At 33.6% G+C, this 25819-nt stretch overlaps 3 long non-coding RNA genes across 6 annotated transcripts; 1 reads left to right on the forward strand and 2 right to left on the reverse strand.

Annotated features, from left to right (window-relative positions):
* The first annotated feature begins 8063 nt into the window (after nt 1–8063).
* On the forward strand, nt 8064–10452 carry LOC125253618. 2 transcript variants are annotated; one of them, XR_007181490.1, is made up of 3 exons: nt 8064–8142; nt 8649–8721; nt 9243–10452. It is a non-coding gene; the product is annotated as an uncharacterized LOC125253618 (long non-coding RNA). The 2 variants fall into 2 exon arrangements; XR_007181491.1 differs by lacking the exon at nt 9243–10452 and adding an exon at nt 8926–9043.
* A 712-nt stretch (nt 10453–11164) lies between these two features.
* LOC125253539 lies at nt 11165–15768 on the reverse strand. Its single transcript, XR_007181462.1, has 5 exons — nt 15347–15768; nt 14125–14184; nt 13712–13791; nt 12576–12744; nt 11165–11531 (listed from the first exon to the last, which is right to left on the reverse strand). It is a non-coding gene; the product is annotated as an uncharacterized LOC125253539 (long non-coding RNA).
* Nucleotides 15769–21792: 6024 nt separating this feature from the next.
* On the reverse strand, nt 21793–25440 carry LOC125253387. 3 transcript variants are annotated; one of them, XR_007181431.1, is made up of 7 exons: nt 25303–25440; nt 24870–24955; nt 24292–24364; nt 23532–23664; nt 23257–23373; nt 22822–22929; nt 21793–22233 (listed from the first exon to the last, which is right to left on the reverse strand). It is a non-coding gene; the product is annotated as an uncharacterized LOC125253387 (long non-coding RNA). The 3 variants fall into 3 exon arrangements; XR_007181432.1 differs by lacking the exon at nt 25303–25440 and having other exon boundaries at nt 24870–25084; XR_007181430.1 differs by lacking the exon at nt 25303–25440 and having other exon boundaries at nt 24292–25083.
* Nucleotides 25441–25819: the final 379 nt, after the last annotated feature.

The raw sequence follows: 25819 nt of genomic DNA on the forward strand, positions 1-25819 counted from the left end.
AATAGACTAACAATTCACAGTTGTGAGCATGTAATCTGCATTGGATGTGATGAGATAAAGACAGACTGTGTACTGTATACAGCCAGTTGTTTTGTCTTTTGGCTGTTCTCAGAGCTCTGAAGCAGTCAGGACCAGGAGAGAGAGAGAGGAAAAGAAAAACCACATGAAGAAAAGAGCATTTTTTCCCCCTCTCATGATTACCATATATGCTCTTTTTACAATTTTGTTAGTTGTAAATACAATGTCAGCACAAAAGCATGATATATTTACTTTAGCTGGTTTGGTGCAGCCTCTTCTCTTTCTTTACCATGTGGGAAAGCTGCATTTCATCAAATATTGATAATTCTACTCATTACACAGCCTCAGTAATTCATCTTCTTCCACACAGCTACAATATATACAATAATGGAAATTAAAACATTCATAAAAGACATCTGAGGACCATAAGTGATCGTTTTTATGATGATTTTATTGTTAGTGTTTGGTCTAGGGTTAGATATAAATAAATTCTATATTTTTATACTTTTTTTCTTAAAAAATTGACTGCAAAAAATGTGTTTGTGAGCCACAAAGATTCACAAAGATTTGGGCCTCTAACGATTTAAAACATAAATAAAAAATCATGAGAGACGAGAACAGAATTTTTGTATAAAGAACCACATGATAAATCACATCTACTCTTTTGGATTGATTGTTTTTTTTTAAGGATGGCATTGTATTTGTAAACCCATGTAATAGATGAATTGCACTTTGAATGAGTTTATAAATATGTTTATTAAAACCAGGTGGTTAGGCATGAGGATTGTCTGTTGAATTCCAATTTACATATTAACATTATATATGGAACAATCATATGATAACCATACTCACATTAGACGTTAGAATAAGATAAAACACTCTTCTCTCCGTGTGGTTTTCACCCTCTTTCCTCTGGTCCTGAGTGCTTCAGAGCTCAGAGAACAGCCACAAGACTAAACAACTGGATAGAGAGGAAGAACTGTACATGAAAAAGAGTAAAGTACTACTCAAAAATGAACAACAACAAAAAATTCACAATACTGACCCCACCACTGCCAAAACCTGCCACTCAGACAATAACAGAACAGAGTCCAGCTGATCCTGAATGGCTTTGTTTTTCTTTTAATGAAGACATTTTTCACTTATTGATTTGTACTTATATGTGTAGATGAACTGATTGAAGACATTGGTATCAATCTGCCATCTCAGTAGAGGTGTAACAGAAGTGTAACATCAGGGCCGGCGATTGCTATAGGCGAACTAGGCGGTTGCCTAGGGCGACAAATATGTTGGGGGCGCGGGCGCGGGCGCCCTGTAGGGTCGCCGTTACGTTACGTCAGGCAAGAGCGCAGTTGATAAAGAAAATGAAGCGGTCTAATAAACCCTCCGGTGCACAGGGACGAAAACAGAGAAAGGAAGAAGATAAAAGGAAAACCCAGTATAGAGGTAAATCTTCTCATCTCAGCCATTAAGGTGTTAAATGAAATAAATTTGCTTAGTATTGTGCATCATCACCTTGAACGTTTCATTGCTGTCACTAAGCTATCACTAGCTAGCTAGTTACTTTGCTAGTTCGCTACGTATTACTAGCAAACGTAACTTCACTGCGCAAAACTCAATCTCGCCTAGGGCAACCAAAGGGCTAGAGCCGGCCCTGTGTAACATCAATGCGTCGTTTGAAGCAAATATGATGTGACTCAATGCATTTGCATGTAATTTTGCAATGCTTTAGGACCAATGCCTGATCAACAAGTGCATGTGACAACCTGTGAACACTTCACCTCAGAAGGCAGACAATCCAGCTATAAGTGTCTATAAATATAATTTTAAGGTAAAACAGCCAAATAATTCAAACAGAACTGTTCTTTTTTTTCTAATGTGTGTTATTTAAAATTGTTTTGATCAGGTTTACAGAAGTCCCAGAATGTTCTGGTTGACTAACACTTGTATCTCTCATTCATAGATCTCAGTTGTGTTTTTGACTGCAAACAGTGAAGAGATGAACATCTCCAGTGAGATCTTCCCTACTGATGGATCAAACTCTTCTGGTCACTTATTTTTCAACACCACTAAGAAGGAAATTGATTTTGAAATGTCCTCACTTGTAGGTATAATCACCTTTCTGTTGGGTTTTCCTACCAACTCCTATGTGATTTGGCTTATAATAACAGGAACAGGCAATGGACTTGCAGCAGAGTTCTTCAGTCTCAACCTCGCTGTCTGTGAAATCCTTTTATCAATGCAATCTCCCTTGGTTCTTATCGACTATAAATTTAGAAATCTCTGGATTCTTACGTGTTTCCTAGAAGCTCTCACCATGACCAGTCGTCCTCTGTTTCAGTGTCTGATCTGTGTTGAGCGTTACCTGGCAGTGGTTCATCCTGTAACCTTTCTGAAGTACAAACCTCTCAGATATAGAGTGATCTGCTCTTTTATTGTCTGGGTGGCAGGTTTGGGCTCTGGTGGGGTCAGTATTGTGACTTTATGGTTCCTTTGCTTAGAGTTGTACTTTACTTTTTTTCTTGTACAGTTCCTCCTCTTCCTCTCCATTCAGTTGTTCTGTTATGTGGCTGTTCTCAGAGCTCTGAAACAGTCAGGACCAGGAGAGAGAAGGAGAGAGAGAGGGGAGGAAAACTACATGAAGAGAAAATCATTTTATCTCATTCTAATAACTACTGTGACCATGGTTATCATATATATTCCCTTTATGATTTTAATATATTTTGTTTGGTGTATAGCAGAACCTTCTGATGCACTCCTTGTCTTTGCTTATGTATTTTTTACTTCATGTGGTTTAGTGCAGCCTCTTCTCTTTCTCAACCGGGTTGGGAAACTACCCTTCATAAATTATCAATAATTCTATATGATACCTGTAACGAGATCTCTATAATTCACCACCTGCCATGCAGCTACAATATTGAAACAGACACTTAACTATTTACTAAAATTAAAAACTTACACTGAAAAATTTATTAAAAGAACTATGCACTATAATTTATGTATAGTTTTGTTTGTTTTATGTTAATTGCAAATTAAAACATTAATAGGCTAAAACATACATCTGACCTCTAGAAGTGTTTTATGATGATGATGATGATGATGATGATGAATATTATTATTAAGAGGATGATTTTTAAAGTTGATTTTTAGATGTACTAAAATAAATGGTACATTATACACTACAAGTTAATAAAAAGTAGCAGTAACACTTTATAATAATTGCACACTATGAAGCATTAGTTAAGCATTAGTTAATAGTTATTTCATCACTTATAAAGCATTAATAGACATTAGTAAGTAGTTTATAAATACAGCTATAATTGCTTTATTCCTGATTTATAAGCATATCTATAATGTGTTTAATAATTATATTTTCATACTTTATTAATAATCAATTTATCATTTGTAAATTAAGTATTACATTATTTACAAACCAGTTATTTAGGAGTTGTCAGTAGTTCATTTAGTAAGTGTAAGTAAATGATTAATAATAATTTAAACATTCATTTATACATCTTATTATTTAGACACATAGTAATAGTTACTTAGTGTGTTAGTAAATGTTTTATTAACACATATTCCTACTGCAATTCATGATTAATTCAGGTAGTTATAAAACATTTAGAAGTAGTCAGTTAACTATTTTTGTGAGCTCATCTAAAGTGAGGACTATTCATGCTTTGTAAAGCTTTTATAAATGAGATTTAAAGGTTCAGTGATCTTCTGCACTGCTGTTCTCTAATGTTTTAAAGTTAGTACTGAGGTAGTTTTGACACTAGGAATATGTTAATCAAGCATTTATTAACACACTGAGTAACTAATACTATATGTCTAAATAATAAGATGCATAAATGTACATTTAAATATTTTATTAATCATTTACTTACACTTCCTAAATGATCTTATGAACCACTGACAACTCTTAAATTACTGGTTTGTGAATAATGTAATACATAATTTAGAAATGATAAATTGATCATTAATAAAGTATGAAAATACAATTATTAAACTCATTATAGATATGCTTATAAATCAAGAACAAAGCATTTATAGCTGTATTTATAAATGGCTTACTAATGTCTATTAATGTTTTATTAATGATGAATTAACTATTTACTAATGCTTAACTAATGCTTCATAGCGTGAGTTATTCTAAAGTGTTACCAAAGTAGCTATAAACAATAAAATTGTGTGCTATTTTTTATTTTACAAAATCAGAACATTATTTAGACTAGAAGACGGAAACGATCATTTTGGTAAGTCACCATTTTAATCACATTTTAGCTTTTCTATAGTAAATATACATATTCACATTCCGTCTAACACCGTATATAATAATATTAAAGTGATTTTAATATGACTACTGAAAAAAGTCCCTTTAAGGCAAGTCGTTTCACTCAGCAGCCATCTTTGAAATGCTTCTCGGGCAGCTTTCCACCTGGGTGCACTGTAAAAAAAATCCCAGTAAAATTTACGGTAAAAAAACGGCAGCTGTGGTTGCCAGAACTTTACCGTAAAAAATACAGTAGCAACGTAAAAAAAAAAAAATCTGTTAAATTTACAGTAAAATGACGTATTTCAATAACTGATATAATGTTAATTTACCAACCTAATGAAGTACTAATATCTGTTTTGTACCTTTATAATACACTGACAGTCACCAAACACAGTGGTGATAAGAGTCACATGATGAATCAAAGTTCATCACAAGCAGATTTTCCACAAGCTGAGAAGAACAACACTAACATATAGAAGGTGCACACAGTGTCATTCACACACACACACACTAAACACCATCATGGTAACATGCATGAAATTTTAAAAATACAATAAACATTAATTTAACAACATTAGATGTAACATAAAACCCTAATGTACATAACTGATTAGAAAAAAATGAGAAAAACTAAGAAGAAACAGAGTTATTTCAACGAAAATATATCAAATGTGAAGTGTCACGCAGGGAATTGTGGGAATGTCAATTTACGGTTTTTCACTGTAAATTTTACAATGAATTGTTATTTTTCACTTCCAAAAACTGTGAATTTAACGGTATTTTACCGTAAAATTACATTAAATGTACTGTTAGATCTATTACAGTTATTCACCGTATTTAGTACGGAAACTTTCTGTAAACCAATTGACAGTTTTTCACCGCAGAATTTTTACAGTTTTTTACTCTTAAAATCACGGTCATTTTTTACAGTGTGCGGTCATTTGCAATTTTAATGTGTCAGGCTTCCAATGTAATTCACTTCCAGTTATTTTTAGCTGTACAAAACAGGTCATTATAACAGGTCAAACGCAAGCACTTTTGATGATCGTTTCTGTCCAGTATATGCTTGTTTTATAGGGTTTAACCACAGTTAGCCATCTGTTTTTTTTTTTTTTTTTTTTTTTTTTTTGTCTGGCAGTGGCAGCAAGTTTGCAATACAATTTCAAATTGGAGCATGTACTCCATCAATTCTGGCACCTAACAATACAACAAGTTGACATTTTAAGCTCCTTATATAAATAAGCTGAAATAATGATTCAACAGAAGCAAATACCATGGATTAACAGCCCTGTAACTCACAGTGGATCTGTCTTTAAAGGTTTATGAGTTATCTTACAATGAGTTATTTCCCTATGGAGAAAATAAATGAAGCTTTTATTTCTGGTACCCGACTGTTGCACTCTATTGCATGTTGCACTTTCTCCCATTCATAAGTAATATGAATGCACCTTCTTTGTATATCAAAAGAAAAGGTCTTCAACGCTGATCCTGGCAGACCCATTGTCCTGCAAAGTTTATATCCAACCTGTTTCAGCACAACTGACTTTCACACCAATGTGATTTTCAAGTGATACTGAAGAACTTGGTAAGAGTTTGATTAGGGTTGGAGCTAAACTATACAGGGTTGAAGATCTCTGACCTAAAGTCTTTGCTACACAGAGTGCTAACACAACCTTAATAAGCGTTACATGTCAAGGACATGACGTGCTTCATATTAAATCATATGCATATGACTTTGCTTCTTATTGCTGTGATCTGTTTCAGGCTTACTGTATATATCAGAACATATCCAGTAATCAAAATCTTTGTGCTTTGTTAGTTTTAATCAATATGGAAGGCCAAAAGGGCCAAAAATATGTGAATTTTAACACATCAACAACATGTTAAATATGTGTTGTTTGCGCATAGAAAATCAACGCATTAAATGCGTGTATTTCATGCGTTAATCATGTGTGAAATATGCATTAAAAATCAGTTTGAATGGGTCAGTGTCCCATGTGTGGTGAGCAGACGGATTTCAAATTCCACTGTGTTTTCTCCTTTGCAGCCTTCGGGAACTTGATATATTCATAGATTATTGCGACAAAGTCTATTTTGCATGTCTTTGCATCTACCTGTAAGATCCGCCTCACGTTCCTGGAGAAATCGGAGTGCTCTTTTGTGCCTCATTTCAGTTTCCTCATCAACGTTTATCCGTTCCTCCTTCTCCCCGATTCTGCTCGCCAAACTATTTATTTTGCATTTTAAGTCCTCAACCGAGGTCTCTAATTTTGTCAGTGATATTTTCGTTTGTTTATGCCCCTCTTGATTTTCTTTTCTTAATGATTTCATTTCTTCCATCACTTCAGAAAGTTCAGGAGCACGCGGATTAGCTTTAGCATGTCTGGCAGGGCTAGGTGATCATTTTTTATCATCTCTTTCTCTCGAATTTTCGTTTTTGGAAGCATTCTTGTGTCTCATTGTCATACTCATTATGAAAAACTCTGATTATACCTGAATTTGGATTTATTGCAACAATCAGACGGAGCTTAACCTTCAAGCGTTTGCCATCTCTGTGAAGTCACCAGAAGTCCTCATAAAAAAGTGCTTTTACTGTTATAAAAATACAGATTTATGTGCATTAGTGGAACTGAAGGTGTGAGAATAAACACGAAACACACATAATCCTTGTCATGCAATGAATTCAGCCAATCGTGGAACAGCTGTGTCATCATCAGAGACTGTGTAGCCGCTCTTATCAATCTTTCATCTTGTGCTAAAACTCTTACAGAACCAACCAAATACAATACCACTTATATTTGCATATCATGAATTCATGAAAAGGGTAAGGTCATCCAACAACAGGGTTGCATACAAAATATGGGACACAGTATTTGATTATAAAAATATAATAGTTCTCAGCTCTCAAAAAAAAAAAAAAAAAACATGGGATTTGTGCTTCTAACATTTCCATGTGTTATCAAAATGTACCATAAAGCGTAAGTAAATCACAACCCTGTATCACATGAAATACGTTCTGAGGAAACTATTTTGCAAATCGCAATTACGTTACATGCCAACATATAAGCAGTGCTATTACGTTGGTCCTTAACCTAATATAAGCAGTGCTATTACGTTGGTCCTTAACCTAATAAAGCCAATTTATTGCAGTGCTATTACGTTTGTCCTGAACATAATACATCCAAAGCAGGTTTCTTTTCACACGTAGCAGCTAATGCTGTTCATTTTGTTTTAATTATTTACTCCCTTTTTTCTGATCGGGCTACAAAATATTATTTATGCCAGGGGGAGTCAAATGGCGGCACCCAGATAATTTTTATCTGGCCCTCCAACTGGTTTTTGATGTTTAAAACCGCTCGCAATCTGATATCAAAGTCCCCGCAAAGGTTTAGCGTTTTCAGCGGTGAGTTTAACGTTGTTGCAAAGATTTTTCTGATCTCGCCAGAATAATGTGAAACTGCTACGTTTTGGTTGCTATGAACAATATTTTATTTTCTGCATCAAAATAAGGTTTGATTACATTTTAAGCAAAAAATATATATTTTATTTTCATAATATTCATTCAGTGAATGTACATAATCACTCGCTTGCGCGTTGTTGCAAAGATTTATCTGATCTCGCCAGAATAATGTGAAACTGCTACGTTTTGGTTGCTATGAACAATATTTTGAGTTAGTTTCTGCATAAAAATACGGTTTGATTACATTTTTAGCGAGAAATATATATTCTATTTTCATAATATTCACTCAGTGAATGTCACCCGTTCTCACTGACCGTTCTCACGCTGAAGAAGTCTCCTTCAGAACACATCGCGATATTTGGCATCAGTTCGCGTGTGCTGGATGTTGGTAAGTAGTCGTAAATACGCTGTTCTAATGTTTGATATAATGTCTTTTCTGTTTGCAGATATTAATCAGATTAACGTTAGCTCCCTCATGTTCAGTCACTGCATTATATCTGTCACCTCCGCTAAGGTTTTGCTTTTCATTGTTTTCTATATTAAATAGTACTAAACTAGGGTGATTAAACACTGTCACGTGACGTGCAATATATTGCACAATATATATAACATATTCATATCAGGTTCAAAGTAGTACAAGTGTAGTTTCAAAATGGTATTTGTTGTAGAAGCACGGTAAAAAAACAACACTTACCATGCTTTTTACCACAGTATTGGTAGTTTTAATTTGATTTTTGTTGTAAATACAGAGTAACCACAACACTTATCATGCTTTTAATGCCTAATAATGTTAAATCCAAAAACTGTAAGGTCAATAAGAACTTCTTTCCTATATATATTTATATATAAACCTATATATTATAAATAATGATATTTTCTTTTCTCTTGTTTTAGCTGAAAAGACAAAAAGGGCCTTTTGGAAATGGATGAAGGAGACAGAAAGCTGCAAAGGCAAATAATTGCAATGGTATGTATGTGTTGCTTTTAACCCTTTATCAAACATTTTATCAAGCATTTGTTAAATAGTCTCACAGTAAATTAAAATTAAAGTCAAATCCTGTACATATTTATCACCCTATTTGTAAATCAGTTGTGCCCCTTCTTGGACAGTTGGACGTCCCACACATAAAAGTTTATATTAATTCCATTGAATTCTTTAAAATGATTACAGATTGGGCCCAAAATGTTCCAATGATACATGATGTCTCTCCGCACCTCATAACTACCTCTGTTTGCAAGAGTGGAAATTATCATTTGACTTGTCACATGACATCAGATATTCAATTATTTTGTCATGTCTATTCAATATCATTTACACTGCTGATAATGTCCTGCTTGCATGTGAAACATGTTATTTATTTATTTTTATTTTTTATTTTTTAAAATATGAATATAGCTTGCTATACTTTTAATAATGGAAATGCCCACACATCAGTGAACTTATTACATAAATGCATTTAACATTTAATTGTGCAACACTCTTTACAGAAGGAAATCCTACAGTTATGTATGAACTCACAACATCATCATCAAGTGCTGTGCTGGGCACATTGGGTAACAAGTGTCCTCCAACGTATCCAATCTGTGACCACATTCTCCACATCTTCCCATGGGACATCGACATTCTTCAGGCCTTCGTTTCCATGTCTTCCCCTGCATTCTCCTGGTGGTGTCCACTTCATATCTGTCTTTGGGTGTTGTTGTTTGGTCATGCTTAGGGTGTGTCCGGGGAGGTGCACCCTTCACTCTGTCACAGTTTTTAAAAGTCTTCACGTGGACTCCTCCTTATGATCTCCTTGAAACGTGCAGAACCAATATTGAAAATAGTAATTTATCTTTTTCCATATTCTTGCCTTTATCAAAGAAGCACCAGTGCTCATCCGGAGTTTTGGTAAAAGTTCTAGTAATGCTGCGACTATAGTCAAATATGTATTTCTGCATGTGTGTATAGCAGGTGTTTGTCCGAACAATTGAAGTTAGTGAGAGTGTTCAGGAAAACCCTCTGAGAACAATCAATATTTATTTAATTCTGTTTGGTGCTGATATAGAGTATTACAGAAATGACACATTGACATTCTGGACATTATTCTGTGAGTTTGTTACCTCTTCATTTAGATGGACTTGAAAATATCTTGCATTTTGTTTCATTAAACGTTTTATCACAGTGTCACTATAGTAAATGTCCACCTTAACTACACTGTAAAAAATTGACTGTAAAATTTACAGTAACTTACTGGCAACTTTGGTTGCCAGTAAGACTGTAAAATTTCCAAGAGTACTGTAAATCATTAACTACAAATGTACTGTAAAATTTACAGTAACTTACTGGCAATTTTGGTTGCCAGCAATACTGTAAAATTTCCAAGAGTACTGTAAATCATTAACTACAATTGTACTGTAAAAAAACAGCACACTGTATATACGCTGTACATTTCTTACAGCTGTAACAAATTAAAGTTGAAATAATTATGAATGCAAGTGAAATTACAAGAGCAACAATGAACTTAAATGTACTGCTATACATTTTACAGTAAATTAGAGCATTTGATGTGGAATTCAATTCACTATTTGTTTGCTGTAAGTTAAAGCATTTTTGTCAAATAAAACTCACAATAACAGGTTCAGTAACATAACAAATTTATTGTAATGGCTATTTAACACAACCAGATTTCAAAAAATGTATCTGGAGAAACAAAGGGGAAAAAAAAGAAAAAAAAAGGAGATTGCACATTACATGTAAGGCTTTAGCCTTGGAAAAAACCTCGGAGAACAGCAGCACTTAAAGGGATAGTTCACCCAAAAATGAAAATTTGATGTTTATCTGCTGACCCCCAGGGCATCCAAGATGTAGGTGACTTTGTTTCTTCAGTCGAACGCAAATTATGGTTTTTAACTGCAACCGCTGCCGTCTGTCAGTCAAATAATAGCAGTGGATGGGAACTTCAACTATAACAGTAAATAAAACTTGCTTAGACAAATCCAAATTAAACCCTGTGGCTCGTGACGACACATTGATGTCCTAAGACACGAAACGATCGGTTTGTGCGAGAAACCGAACATTATTTATATAATTTTTTTTACATCTAATACACCACTATGTCCAACTTCGTTCAGCTTCGTTAGTGAGGTCAAAAAACGCGTTCTGATGACGGAAGTGATGTCTCGCCCATATACTTCAATGAGCGCGAGACATCACTTCCGTTGTCAGAGTGCGATCAGACCTCAGTAACCGGAAGCTGAACGGAGTTTCGTGTCTTAGGACATCAATGTGCCGCCACGAGCCGCAGGGTTTAATTTGGATTTGTCTATGGAAGTTTTTTCGACTCTTATTGTTCAAGTTCCCAATTACTCCTATTATCTGACTGACAGACGGCAGCGGTTGCAGTTAAAAATCATCATTTGCGTTCAACTGAAGAAACAAAGTCACCTACATCTTGGATGCCCTGGGGGTCAGCAGATAAACATCAAATTTTCATTTTTGGGTGAACTATGCCTTTAAATATTAACTATGCAGTGCACACATTCCTAAAGTGTTCTAAAGTCATAAACTAAAGACATGGTCTGAACTGTGCCTACCTTAAAGGCAAGAATATGAACTTGGAAATCGGGTCAGTCTCTGGTATCAATTCTGTTGGAATACTTTAAATGACAAGCCATTTAAAGTCCATTAGTTTATGTAACAGTGTGCATACATGTGGGTTCATTCCATGCATTTTCTTGTCTCGCTTTCCAGCAGCAACTTTTGATCCAGTTTCCGGGTTGATGCCCACAAGTCCTCTGTGGAAAAAAAAAAAAAAACACACACACCATCTAATTATCAAAAACATTATAGACTTAAAAATAAAATACAAAATTAATCAGACAATTCAAATTACATTTAATTTCAATGAAGAGTTAGGGTCATATTTAATTTTATCAGAAATTAATGTAAAAATATTTAGCCTTCAATGTTTACAATAAATAAAATGTACAGATTATATTATTATACAGATTTAAAATCGCATTTCTAAAAATTTGGCTATAGAACATGTAAATCATTGCACACTGCAATCCACTGCATCTAGTGCATTGTCTACAGGAAGACTGCAGTGATTATACAGCTGTTAAATGATCTCCTTAAGAGATTTAAGATAAGGTAGTTGTACTGTATTGGAAGTGCAACCACATTTTGTAAAATGCAATAAAATCAAGAATCTGTGATGTCAATACTCTTTCAACTTTAACTGGAAAAAAAAAAAAAAAAAAAAAAAGTACAAAGAAAATATTTCCAAAATTTTCACTGACCAACTTGTTTGTATTTAATAAATAAACAAGTTTAGATATTGATGGCTGCAACACACTCTAAAAAAGTTGGGACAACATGGGAAATTATAGAATTGTTATTCTTTTTAATTATCTTTCATTGTTATTTTAGTCATTATAATAATTTATTTTATTTTTATATGGTTTTTGCATTGTTTGTAGTATTTGAATTATTTGCATATTTATAATAGATTATTTGCTACAGTTGTGCTATACTTAACTGCTATACTCTTGGCATTCTACTCTTGGCATTCTACTGCTTCAAAAGCAACTTGAAGCATCTGCTTGTGCTCGTCTAGTTTTTAATCCAGATGCACCTTGCAATTTTTAGTAACATGCAGTGAATAAAATAATTCTCTATTCAGTATGTGGTTAGCAATTTTTTGTTGTTCATTTGAAAACTTTTCCATAAAATATCTAATTCTGATAAACTATCCTAAATTGAAAACCTAAAATAAAAAAAATAAAAAAAGTGAAAGTAACAATAAATATTGAGTAAGATTTTATGCTCTGAAATACCTCTGAATAAAATCCAGCGTGCATGCAGCATCATCCTGATAAGCAAGATTCAAGTTGTAATAGGTCGCAAACAATGCTGCCAGACCCTCAACAAATGCCTCTGAAAATGGGCCCAGGACAACTTCCCTCTCGACGGACAACATCCACTTGCTTGGGGTCATGGATTCACCTATAAAAAATAAAATAAGAATATGGCAGGGCATAGATTAATAATTGTTGTATAGCTCATGTTAAAGGGATAGTCTGAAAAGAATTAAATGAAGTGAAAATTACCATGATTACCATCACGCTATCCTAGGAGTAAATTACTTTCTTCTTTCAGACAAATACAATCAGAGTTACATAAAAATAAAAATAAAAATAAAAAGTCCTAGCTCTTCTCAGCTTTATTATGGTAATGAATGACAGGCAAGATTTTGAAGCCCAAAAAGTGCATCCATCGATCATAAAAGTACTCCACATTGCTCAGGCCTTCTGAAGTAAAGCGATGCATTTGTTTAAGAAAAATATCCATATTTAAAACCATATAAATTAAAATATCTACTTTTCAGCATATTTATGGTGAAAGAGTGAACTCCGACCTGACGTAACGAAGAACATGGAAGCGCAGAGGATAGAGCAAAAAATAACAAAAAAACTCAAATTAGAAGTCTAAAACTAGAATTTTTAAAGACAAATTTCTGAGGATTTTGATATAAGGGAAGACCTTGAGTTTGTTACACAGCCCTATTTGTTACGAGAGGCGTTAAAGCTTACACTACTCCTACGTCATACATCATGTAGGGAGTCAACTTCAGAGGGTCTTTATTTACCCCCTGGAATTACTTTTTACTGGATTACTTTTATGATGGATGATGCACTTTTTAGAGCTTTAAAATCTCATCATCCATTCACTGCCATTTTAAAACTTGGAAGAGCCAGGACATTCTTTAAAACAACTGATTGTATTTGTCTGAAAGAAAAAAGTCATATACACCTGGGATGGCTTGTGGGTGAGTAAATCATGATGTAATTTTTAATTTTTAGACAGACACTATACACTATGGGACTTATAATGAAGACTAATGTTACGAATAAGGATTTTTGTTAAAGGGATAGTTCACCCAAAAATGAAAATTTGATGTTTATCTGCTTACCCCCAGGGCATCCAAGATGTAGGTGACTTTGTTTCTTCAGTTGAACACGAATGATGATTTTTAACTCCAACCGTTGCCATCTGTCAGTCAAATAATGGGAGTAAATGGTCACACAATTTAAGAGAGTCAATAAACACGCTCAGACAAATCCAAATTAAACCCTGCGGCTCGTGACGGCACATTAATGTCCCAAGACACAAAACGATCGGTTTGTGTGAGAAACCGAACAGTATTTATATAATTTTTTACCTCTAATACACCACTATGTCCAGCTGCATTCAGCAATCACTTAGTGAGGTCTGATCGCGCTCTGACAACGGTAGTGATGTCTCACGCATATACTTAAATGAGAGCTAGACATCACTGCCGTTTTTATGTGTCCGTGATACATGTGATGCAAATGTAGATCTCACCTTAAATGTCCTGTTGCAACCAAATGGGCACCGGATCTCCAGACCTGACTGAATATGGCTCTTTAAATGAGACAAAAGCTGTGTTAGGGTCCCACATTGAACTTCACAAAAGTCTACATGGCATTTAAATGTTTTATCACACATCTGTGCCTGATGCTCTTTAGCAGCAGACTGGTGATGTTCCCTGTGATTTCTGTATATGTGGGACTTCAATGAAGAAAACTTAGTGAAAATATGTGGGCAATCAGGTACAGCACATCTAAAACCTGATTTAGGCACATTTCTATGCAATTTCTCATGCAGCACAAAACTCAGGATTGTACTGCTCTCATTATTACAAAAGTGACAGATAAACATTTTCAACTTAAAAAAAATATAGACTTCACAAGCTAATAAATGCACAGCAATAAAGCATGTGCACTGCAAACTAACGTTAGTCAAGTTAAACACTACACTCTAAAAAATGCTGGGTTAAAAACAACCCAAGTTGGGTTGAAAATGGACAAACCCAGCGGCTGGGTTAAATGTTTGCCCAACGTGCTGGGTAGTTTTATTTAACCCAAAAATTGTTTAAAATTACTGTATGGCAGGCTTAAAATGAACCCAAAATAGGTTGGAAGTTAAAAATCAGACACATAATTACTAGAGGCAACAATAATAATCAAAAGATGAGCATTTATTAATAAGCAATTTAATAAATGTTTATTGTTTAAGTATTATTCAAATGTTTGTTTATTAAACATATTAATAAATATTAATTTCCAACATATTATGGGTTCATTTTAAGCAAGAAATACAGTAATTGTTTAACAATTTTTGGGTTAAATGAAACTACCCAACCGCTGGGTCAAAACAACCCAATCGCTGGGTTTGTCCATTTTCAACCCAACTTGGGTTGTTTTTAACCCAGCATTTTTTAGAGTGTATTTAACTGCATAAAACCTACACAATCAAGTTAAAAGCTTAAAACGTTTAAAAGCTTACATGTCTACTACCAACAACAATGTAAAAGATTTTATATACCGAGCAGTTATCAAAAATTTTATAGTAAAATGACAGCCCGGCCACACTTTAATGGTGAAGAAAATATAGACAGCTAACTAATCGTTAATCTGTGACGACTCATCAAGCATCATACTCATCATAAAATTGGACAAATAATCTAGATTATACATTTTGCAACGTGGATGTAAAAGGATTCCATATTGTAGATGTAACACACCTGAACTCGCTCTCATTAGAGATCGTCCTCCTCCTCCTCCGGTAACCGTAGAGCACGAGGTGAGCGCGAAAATTGAGTGCTGGTGATGATGACGAAAGCGCGTGGAAAGTCCCAACTTCTTTTTTGGTTTTTATTGGCGGTTGGCAACCTAGCTTATTGGTGCATTATCGCCACCAACTGGAATGGAATATGGATCAAGTTGTTTGCTTTTATAATTTATATTTAGTTAAATTAAAGGTAGGCACAGTTAAATTACATTAATTTATACAAATATAAATAAACATAAAAACCAAGCAATGGAAAGTCCCAACTCCCAAGATGTCCACTGAAGATGACGAAAACTTTTGCAACTGTTTTTTTCTTCTTCTTAAAAAAGCATTACTGCAGAAGTCATAGGAACATTCAATAACAGTGATCTACCTTAAAAAAAAAAAAAAAAAACACAGTATCTTATTGGACCTCTAAAATTCACAGCAATTATGCATGCTCGCATGCTCCCACGTGGCAAAAATACAGTTATGCTGTAAAATTAAAAAAACAGTCGTCTACTGTAAATATTTACTGTAAAAACTACAGCAATTTTTAACAGTGTACATCTATGGTATCATTATATCAGTACCTGGATAATGTAAATGTAACATACCCATGAATGTATTTTATAGAAGCATTTTATTGCTGAAAATATTTAACATTTATAAAATGCATTAACTATTTGAATTTGCCTTTCATTTAGTTACAGTAAAAGTGAACAATAAACACAATATTGTATTGTATTAAAGTTGAGAATGTAAAATGTTATTTTTTTCCCCCTATTCTTTAAAGAAACATATTTTCACATGGAATTTTATCTCATCTCTTGGTTTGTAAAAGAATACTTCATCATATCGATTTGTGTAGTTATATTTCACTATAATAGATTGCCTCTGTAACTGGATATATTTTTTTCTCACAATTAACTGATTTTTATACTGTTGTGCAGTAGTTTGGGGACTACATTTGTCTTTGACACTAAATATTGGAATATGATTACAAAATCGAGTACATTCATTATGCTTTTATTTATATTTATTTTAATTCCAAGAGTTCAAATGGTGAAGAATGGTATAAATAAGTGATTAAATGTATACCTTTAATATACTACATATCTACTGTAAATGTTAGAAGCACTTTAGTAGATGCAATTATATCTCTTTCAAATATATTTATGCATCAGTTTAAAACACAAAGGAGTCTTTCGTTGTAAAATGTGATTTTTATTATATTTAATTAGATTAATTATTAAGGAATCTTTCTCGTCAGCCGGAACCGAAGGAGATCTGTCGTCATTTACCATAAATGGACAAGTAAGCGTGACGCATCTGTTCAGCTGTGTTGTGATTGGCTGTGACTCTATCGCAGAACTCGCTGTGATTGGACTACCTTTCAACCCATATAAAACGGCGCTTTATCTTACAAAGTTTGTTTTAGTGTGAATATTACGTTACTCATACATTAAGTTAACTATAAAGTGTTTCCATGTTGTGAGAAATTACTCCTTTACCGAGATCCCAACCCTAACCCTAGCTTCTCAATGAACTACAGCGCCATGTTTCCCGTTCATTGATAGAATGACAGAGACATATGGGTAATGTAGTTTAAAACGTTTAGTAAAGAAATGATAAATGTTAAAATAATAAGATCTTTAATGGACAACTCGATATCTAAATATGTTTATTGTGCAAACATTTATTACATATATGAGGGACAGGCTGAAATTTAATATTTTACTGTAATCACTATTAAAAAACCTTTATGCCAGCTTTCCATGTATGTCTGAAAACTGTGCCCAACATTATTTAGTAATCATAGCATAAGCAGTTGTCCTGTTGATTTTCTCTTTGATACGCTAACCGGACTTTGAGTTACAACCATTTGAAATGTGCATTTCTTTGCTCTTCCAGGGGCCGGTACTGGCCCCTTGGGGGTGGAAGGGCATTAAAATCTACACAGGTGTGTACTCCTCATCATGGATAACAAACTTTGTTGAATCACATTTAAATATTGCAGTATTTTATCATTTCCTCATTTTCCATTCTAACATCATGCTTGTATAGGTTTTTGATGGGTATTGTGAGACCATCTGATGAAATATGGAAATATTATAACAAAATGTTGTAATACAATAATAATAATAATAATAATAATAGATTAATTGAATAGTAGTTGATTATTTCTTTGCTTTTTTTTTTGTATGAACACCAATAAATATAATGGATGAACCCACAACAACTTGCCATTATCCAGCTGCCAGTGTTGGCAGTAAACTAAAAACTATTTATATTTACACTTCACTATTACTGTTACACAAGGATAATGCACTATTCAGTAAAATAAGAAACTGTGCCAAAATGTCATTATCACCCCCTCTTCTTGCTCCTCACATGCCTGACATCAGTAATGTCCAGCTGTCATTTTGAATGCAGTAGTAGATGTACCAGAATGATCAACATCGATCTTCTTCAGTTCTGCTTGAAGTGTTTGTATCAGTATAACCCCACTGCAGCCTCTCTTTATTCACTTCCCTTTATTTATCTGGAAACTGCCATCCTTGTCACAACATGAAAGTATATGCAACTTTTGGTGCATTGTTGTCCCAAATATCATGAATTAGATCGAAAATATTTATGTAATATATATTTATGTATTAATAAGTAAAACAATCATGGAAATTATATGTCATTTTTTTAAATTATGAAATAAACTTTACTCTACCAAACACCACGTTCACCATAATTTATTACACAACACTTTATTGGAGGATACAGCATAAGGTTGAAATTTGCATAAATAACTTAAAAAAAATATAGACTTCACAAGCTAATAAATGCACAGCAATAAAGCATGTGCACTGCAAACTAACGTTAGTCAAGTTAAACACTACACTCTAAAAAATGCTGGGTTAAAAACAACCCAAGTTGGGTTGAAAATGGACAAACCCAGCGGCTGGGTTAAATGTTTGCCCAACGTGCTGGGTAGTTTTATTTAACCCAAAAATTGTTTAAAATTACTGTATGGCAGGCTTAAAATGAACCCAAAATAGGTTGGAAATTAAAAATCAGACACATAATTACTAGAGGCAACAATAATAATCAAAAGATGAGCATTTATTAATAAGCAATTTAATAAATGTTTATTGTTTAAGTATTATTCAAATGTTTGTTTATTAAACATATTAATAAATATTAATTTCCAACATATTATGGGTTCATTTTAAGCAAGAAATACAGTAATTGTTTAACAATTTTTGGGTTAAATGAAACTACCCAACCGCTGGGTCAAAACAACCCAATCGCTGGGTTTGTCCATTTTCAACCCAACTTGGGTTGTTTTTAACCCAGCATTTTTTAGAGTGTATTTAACTGCATAAAACCTACACAATCAAGTTAAAAGCTTAAAACGTTTAAAAGCTTACATGTCTACTACCAACAACAATGTAAAAGATTTTATATACCGAGCAGTTATCAAAAATTTTATAGTAAAATGACAGCCCGGCCACACTTTAATGGTGAAGAAAATATAGACAGCTAACTAATCGTTAATCTGTGACGACTCATCAAGCATCATACTCATCATAAAATTGGACAAATAATCTAGATTATACATTTTGCAACGTGGATGTAAAAGGATTCCATATTGTAGATGTAACACACCTGAACTCGCTCTCATTAGAGATCGTCCTCCTCCTCCTCCGGTAACCGTAGAGCACGAGGTGAGCGCGAAAATTGAGTGCTGGTGATGATGACGAAAGCGCGTGGAAAGTCCCAACTTCTTTTTTGGTTTTTATTGGCGGTTGGCAACCTAGCTTATTGGTGCATTATCGCCACCAACTGGAATGGAATATGGATCAAGTTGTTTGCTTTTATAATTTATATTTAGTTAAATTAAAGGTAGGCACAGTTAAATTACATTAATTTATACAAATATAAATAAACATAAAAACCAAGCAATGGAAAGTCCCAACTCCCAAGATGTCCACTGAAGATGACGAAAACTTTTGCAACTGTTTTTTTCTTCTTCTTAAAAAAGCATTACTGCAGAAGTCATAGGAACATTCAATAACAGTGATCTACCTTAAAAAAAACAAAAAAAAACACAGTATCTTATTGGACCTCTAAAATTCACAGCAATTATGCATGCTCGCATGCTCCCACGTGGCAAAAATACAGTTATGCTGTAAAATTAAAAAAACAGTCGTCTACTGTAAATATTTACTGTAAAAACTACAGCAATTTTTAACAGTGTACATCTATGGTATCATTATATCAGTACCTGGATAATGTAAATGTAACATACCCATGAATGTATTTTATAGAAGCATTTTATTGCTGAAAATATTTAACATTTATAAAATGCATTAACTATTTGAATTTGCCTTTCATTTAGTTACAGTAAAAGTGAACAATAAACACAATATTGTATTGTATTAAAGTTGAGAATGTAAAATGTTATTTTTTTCCCCCTATTCTTTAAAGAAACATATTTTCACATGGAATTTTATCTCATCTCTTGGTTTGTAAAAGAATACTTCATCATATCGATTTGTGTAGTTATATTTCACTATAATAGATTGCCTCTGTAACTGGATATATTTTTTTCTCACAATTAACTGATTTTTATACTGTTGTGCAGTAGTTTGGGGACTACATTTGTCTTTGACACTAAATATTGGAATATGATTACAAAATCGAGTACATTCATTATGCTTTTATTTATATTTATTTTAATTCCAAGAGTTCAAATGGTGAAGAATGGTATAAATAAGTGATTAAATGTATACCTTTAATATACTACATATCTACTGTAAATGTTAGAAGCACTTTAGTAGATGCAATTATATCTCTTTCAAATATATTTATGCATCAGTTTAAAACACAAAGGAGTCTTTCGTTGTAAAATGTGATTTTTATTATATTTAATTAGATTAATTATTAAGGAATCTTTCTCGTCAGCCGGAACCGAAGGAGATCTGTCGTCATTTACCATAAATGGACAAGTAAGCGTGACGCATCTGTTCAGCTGTGTTGTGATTGGCTGTGACTCTATCGCAGAACTCGCTGTGATTGGACTACCTTTCAACCCATATAAAACGGCGCTTTATCTTACAAAGTTTGTTTTAGTGTGAATATTACGTTACTCATACATTAAGTTAACTATAAAGTGTTTCCATGTTGTGAGAAATTACTCCTTTACCGAGATCCCAACCCTAACCCTAGCTTCTCAATGAACTACAGCGCCATGTTTCCCGTTCATTGATAGAATGACAGAGACATATGGGTAATGTAGTTTAAAACGTTTAGTAAAGAAATGATAAATGTTAAAATAATAAGATCTTTAATGGACAACTCGATATCTAAATATGTTTATTGTGCAAACATTTATTACATATATGAGGGACAGGCTGAAATTTAATATTTTACTGTAATCACTATTAAAAAACCTTTATGCCAGCTTTCCATGTATGTCTGAAAACTGTGCCCAACATTATTTAGTAATCATAGCATAAGCAGTTGTCCTGTTGATTTTCTCTTTGATACGCTAACCGGACTTTGAGTTACAACCATTTGAAATGTGCATTTCTTTGCTCTTCCAGGGGCCGGTACTGGCCCCTTGGGGGTGGAAGGGCATTAAAATCTACACAGGTGTGTACTCCTCATCATGGATAACAAACTTTGTTGAATCACATTTAAATATTGCAGTATTTTATCATTTCCTCATTTTCCATTCTAACATCATGCTTGTATAGGTTTTTGATGGGTATTGTGAGACCATCTGATGAAATATGGAAATATTATAACAAAATGTTGTAATACAATAATAATAATAATAATAATAATAGATTAATTGAATAGTAGTTGATTATTTCTTTGCTTTTTTTTTTGTATGAACACCAATAAATATAATGGATGAACCCACAACAACTTGCCATTATCCAGCTGCCAGTGTTGGCAGTAAACTAAAAACTATTTATATTTACACTTCACTATTACTGTTACACAAGGATAATGCACTATTCAGTAAAATAAGAAACTGTGCCAAAATGTCATTATCACCCCCTCTTCTTGCTCCTCACATGCCTGACATCAGTAATGTCCAGCTGTCATTTTGAATGCAGTAGTAGATGTACCAGAATGATCAACATCGATCTTCTTCAGTTCTGCTTGAAGTGTTTGTATCAGTATAACCCACTGCAGCCTCTCTTTATTCACTTCCCTTTATTTATCTGGAAACTGCCATCCTTGTCACAACATGAAAGTATATGCAACTTTTGGTGCATTGTTGTCCCAAATATCATGAATTAGATCGAAAATATTTATGTAATATATATTTATGTATTAATAAGTAAAACAATCATGGAAATTATATGTCATTTTTTTAAATTATGAAATAAACTTTACTCTACCAAACACCACGTTCACCATAATTTATTACACAACACTTTATTGGAGGATACAGCATAAGGTTGAAATTTGCATAAAGACAAATGAGATTCAAGATAAATAAAAACGTGTCTTCAAAAATACGTTAATGTCATAATAATCCATTCACAGACTTTACTCCTATTGCACAAATGAGCGCCACAGAATCCCATCCAGTCAACTATGATCCAGAAAACAGATTTGATATTGAGTTTAAAATAAAGATTCATTATCACAGCTGAACTGGGTTCTTGCTCTTCCCTGTACACGTCTCTATCATGTTCATGTTCTTCTTCTTCTAAACAGTTTGTTCAGTTGTACTCTACAGTACAACTGATGACCAGAAGATGTGATCACTGATGTGCTGTAGCTTTTTCTCAACCAGAGGAAGAAGTCTTAACATCCCATTGTCAGGCGTTCTTCAGTCCTGGTCTAAAAGTAAAACAAAAAAACACAGACAATTCAAGTTAAGTAGTTTAATGGACAGCCAGGTCAGCTTATGTTCTGCATGATTTAAACAGTGGTGGGCTACTCTGGCCCTCAGCGTCCACGGTCCTGCAGATTTAGCTCCAACCTCAAACCCAACTGCCTATAACTGTCTATAAGTACACCTGAAGACTTTGGTTAAAATTTTCAGGTGTGCTCAATTATGGTTGGAGGTAAACTCTCCACCTCAAAAAGGAGACAGCAAAAGGGCTAGAGTTGCCTGTTCCTGATTTAACTTTACAAAACAGCAGTACATAATATATATATTATAATAAAAATGCAGCACAGACTGTAAGCTAAGTACTGAACAAAAACTGTTTTACCCATATTAACAGCAACCTGTTTTAAAAGATCTTTTAGAAAGGCATGCTCTCTTTTGAGCCTTGATTTCTTTCAGGACAACATACTCTTCTGTTTCTTGTTTCAAGAGCATAATTTGGTCAAAAACCAAGTGATAACCTGTACAATGTAAAATTGTTAAAATACTGCAATAAAAACTTTAAGGCAAGAATTAAGAATAGGCACAGGACTTACCGTACTCATGAAGAAGCCATGGCCATGCATATTTCTGCCTCTTGTGTTCCTCCGTAGCTGCACATCAGTCGTTTTTCCTCTAGGATCTTCTGTTAGTGACTTCACTTGCTATATGTTTTAAAACACAAATACAATGTTTTAGGTCTGTGCAGTATAAGGCCTTATTTCAAGCCAAAAAAACTAGGTATTACACATAATTTAAAGAACATTTACTATTTAATTCCTATTATACTATATTATATTATATTAACTCATTATCTTCCAAAGCTTCCCTGTCTGCTTTTATCTAAAAAAAACAAACAAACAAACAAACAAACAAACAAAAAAACAGAAGGAACCGTTTTTAAGAACTTTTTAAGAACTTAATAGTCCTTTGAGAGAACAACATTAAATTCTGTACTACATATTACAGCATTGCCTCAACACAAGACATACCAATGGACTTCTGTCTTCTTTGGGCATGAGATGGTCATGAGATGGTCATGTTCCTTCCTCACCCTAAACAAAGGACTTCGATGAGCTTGTTTTGATATAAGGACTGGTCTTCCTTCTCTGCACAGAAAAACAAGAAAGTCTCTACTTACTCTGTGTGCAATTACTCTTGTTCTTAAAACATACAAATTGAGACAGTTATAAATCAGTTAATTTACCATACCATCCAGGAGAGCATTTGATGAGTAAATACTGATTTAAATATCTAGAAACTTTACCTGGAAAGGGCTGATCACGGCAGGTTTGCAGCGACTCACTAGTAGCTCTTGTGAGGGTCGGCTCTTAAAAGAGCTGTTGAGTTTGATGTTGTAGAGATCCTAAAAAGAAGGACTAAGTAATCTGCAAGTAATCCTGCAAGACAGAAAGGAAGGTAAATTTATTACATCACATTCAAGTTGTCAATTTACACATAACTGTAGGATTTCCTTCTGTAAAGAGTGTTGCATAATTAAATGTTAAATGCATTTATGTAATAAGTTCACTGATATGTGGGCATTTCCATGATTAAACATATGTCTTTAATAGCAAGCTATATTTATATTTAAAAGAATAAATAAAAAAATAACATGTTTCACATGCAAGCAGGACATTATCAGCAGTGTAACTGATTAGATATTGAATAGACATCAGATATTCAATTATTTTGATTATGACAAAATAATTGAATATCTGATGTCATGTGACAAGTCAAATGATAATTTCCACTCTTGCAAACAGAGGTAGTTATGAGGTGCGGAGAGACATCATGTATCATTGGAACATTTTGGGCCCAATCTGTAATCATTTTAAAGAATTCAATGGAATTAATATAAACTTTTATGTGTGGGACGTCCAACTGTCCAAGAAGGGGCACAACTGATTTACAAATAAGGTGATAAATATGTACAGGATTTGACTTTAATTTTAATTTACTGTGAGACTATTTAACAAATGCTTGATAAAATGTTTGATAAAGGGTTAAAAGCAACACATACATACCATTGCAATTATTTGCCTTTGCAGCTTTCTGTCTCCTTCATCCATTTCCAAAAGGCCCTTTTTGTCTTTTCAGCTAAAACAAGAGAAAAGAAAATATCATTATTTATAATATATAGGTTTATATATAAATATATATAGGAAAGAAGTTCTTATTGACCTTACAGTTTTTGGATTTAACATTATTAGGCATTAAAAGCATGATAAGTGTTGTGGTTACTCTGTATTTACAACAAAAATCAAATTAAAACTACCAATACTGTGGTAAAAAGCATGGTAAGTGTTGTTTTTTACCGTGCTTCTACAACAAATACCATTTTGAAACTACACTTGTACTACTTTGAACCTGATATGAATATGTTATATATATTGTGCAATATATTGCACGTCACGTGACAGTGTTTAATCACCCTAGTTTAGTACTATTTAATATAGAAAACAATGAAAAGCAAAACCTTAGCGGAGGTGACAGATATAATGCAGTGACTGAACATGAGGGAGCTAACGTTAATCTGATTAATATCTGCAAACAGAAAAGACATTATATCAAACATTAGAACAGCGTATTTACGACTACTTACCAACATCCAGCACACGCGAACTGATGCCAAATATCGCGATGTGTTCTGAAGGAGACTTCTTCAGCGTGAGAACGGGTTGACATTCACTGAGTGAATATTATGAAAATAGAATATATATTTCTCGCTAAAAATGTAATCAAACCTTATTTTTATGCAGAAACTAACTCAAAATATTGTTCATAGCAACCAAAACGTAGCAGTTTCACATTATTCTGGCGAGATCAGATAAATCTTTGCAACAACGCGCAAGCGAGTGATTATGTACATTCACTGAATGAATATTATGAAAATAAAATATATATTTTTTGCTTAAAATGTAATCAAACCTTATTTTGATGCAGAAAATAAAATATTGTTCATATCAACCAAAACGTAGCAGTTTCACATTATTCTGGCGAGATCAGAAAAATCTTTGCAACAACGTTAAACTCACCGCTGAAAACGCTAAACCTTTGCGGGGACTTTGATATCAGATTGCGAGCGGTTTTAAACATCAAAAACCAGTTGGAGGGCCAGATAAAAATTATCTGGGTGCCGCCATTTGACTCCCCCTGGCATAAATAATATTTTGTAGCCCGATCAGAAAAAAGGGAGTAAATAATTAAAACAAAATGAACAGCATTAGCTGCTACGTGTGAAAAGAAACCTGCTTTGGATGTATTATGTTCAGGACAAACGTAATAGCACTGCAATAAATTGGCTTTATTAGGTTAAGGACCAACGTAATAGCACTGCTTATATTAGGTTAAGGACCAACGTAATAGCACTGCTTATATGTTGGCATGTAACGTAATTGCGATTTGCAAAATAGTTTCCTCAGAACGTATTTCATGTGATACAGGGTTGGTAAATCATGTTGTTTTAGTTTGATTCCCTTGATGCTGATGTTGTTTTTGGTTTAATCCAGTGACAGAAGAGTATCTTTTTTCAGTATTTGAATGAGTTAGTGT

This window comes from Megalobrama amblycephala, linkage group LG18, assembly GCF_018812025.1.
Source record: "Megalobrama amblycephala isolate DHTTF-2021 linkage group LG18, ASM1881202v1, whole genome shotgun sequence".
Classification (NCBI taxonomy): domain Eukaryota; kingdom Metazoa; phylum Chordata; class Actinopteri; order Cypriniformes; family Xenocyprididae; genus Megalobrama; species Megalobrama amblycephala.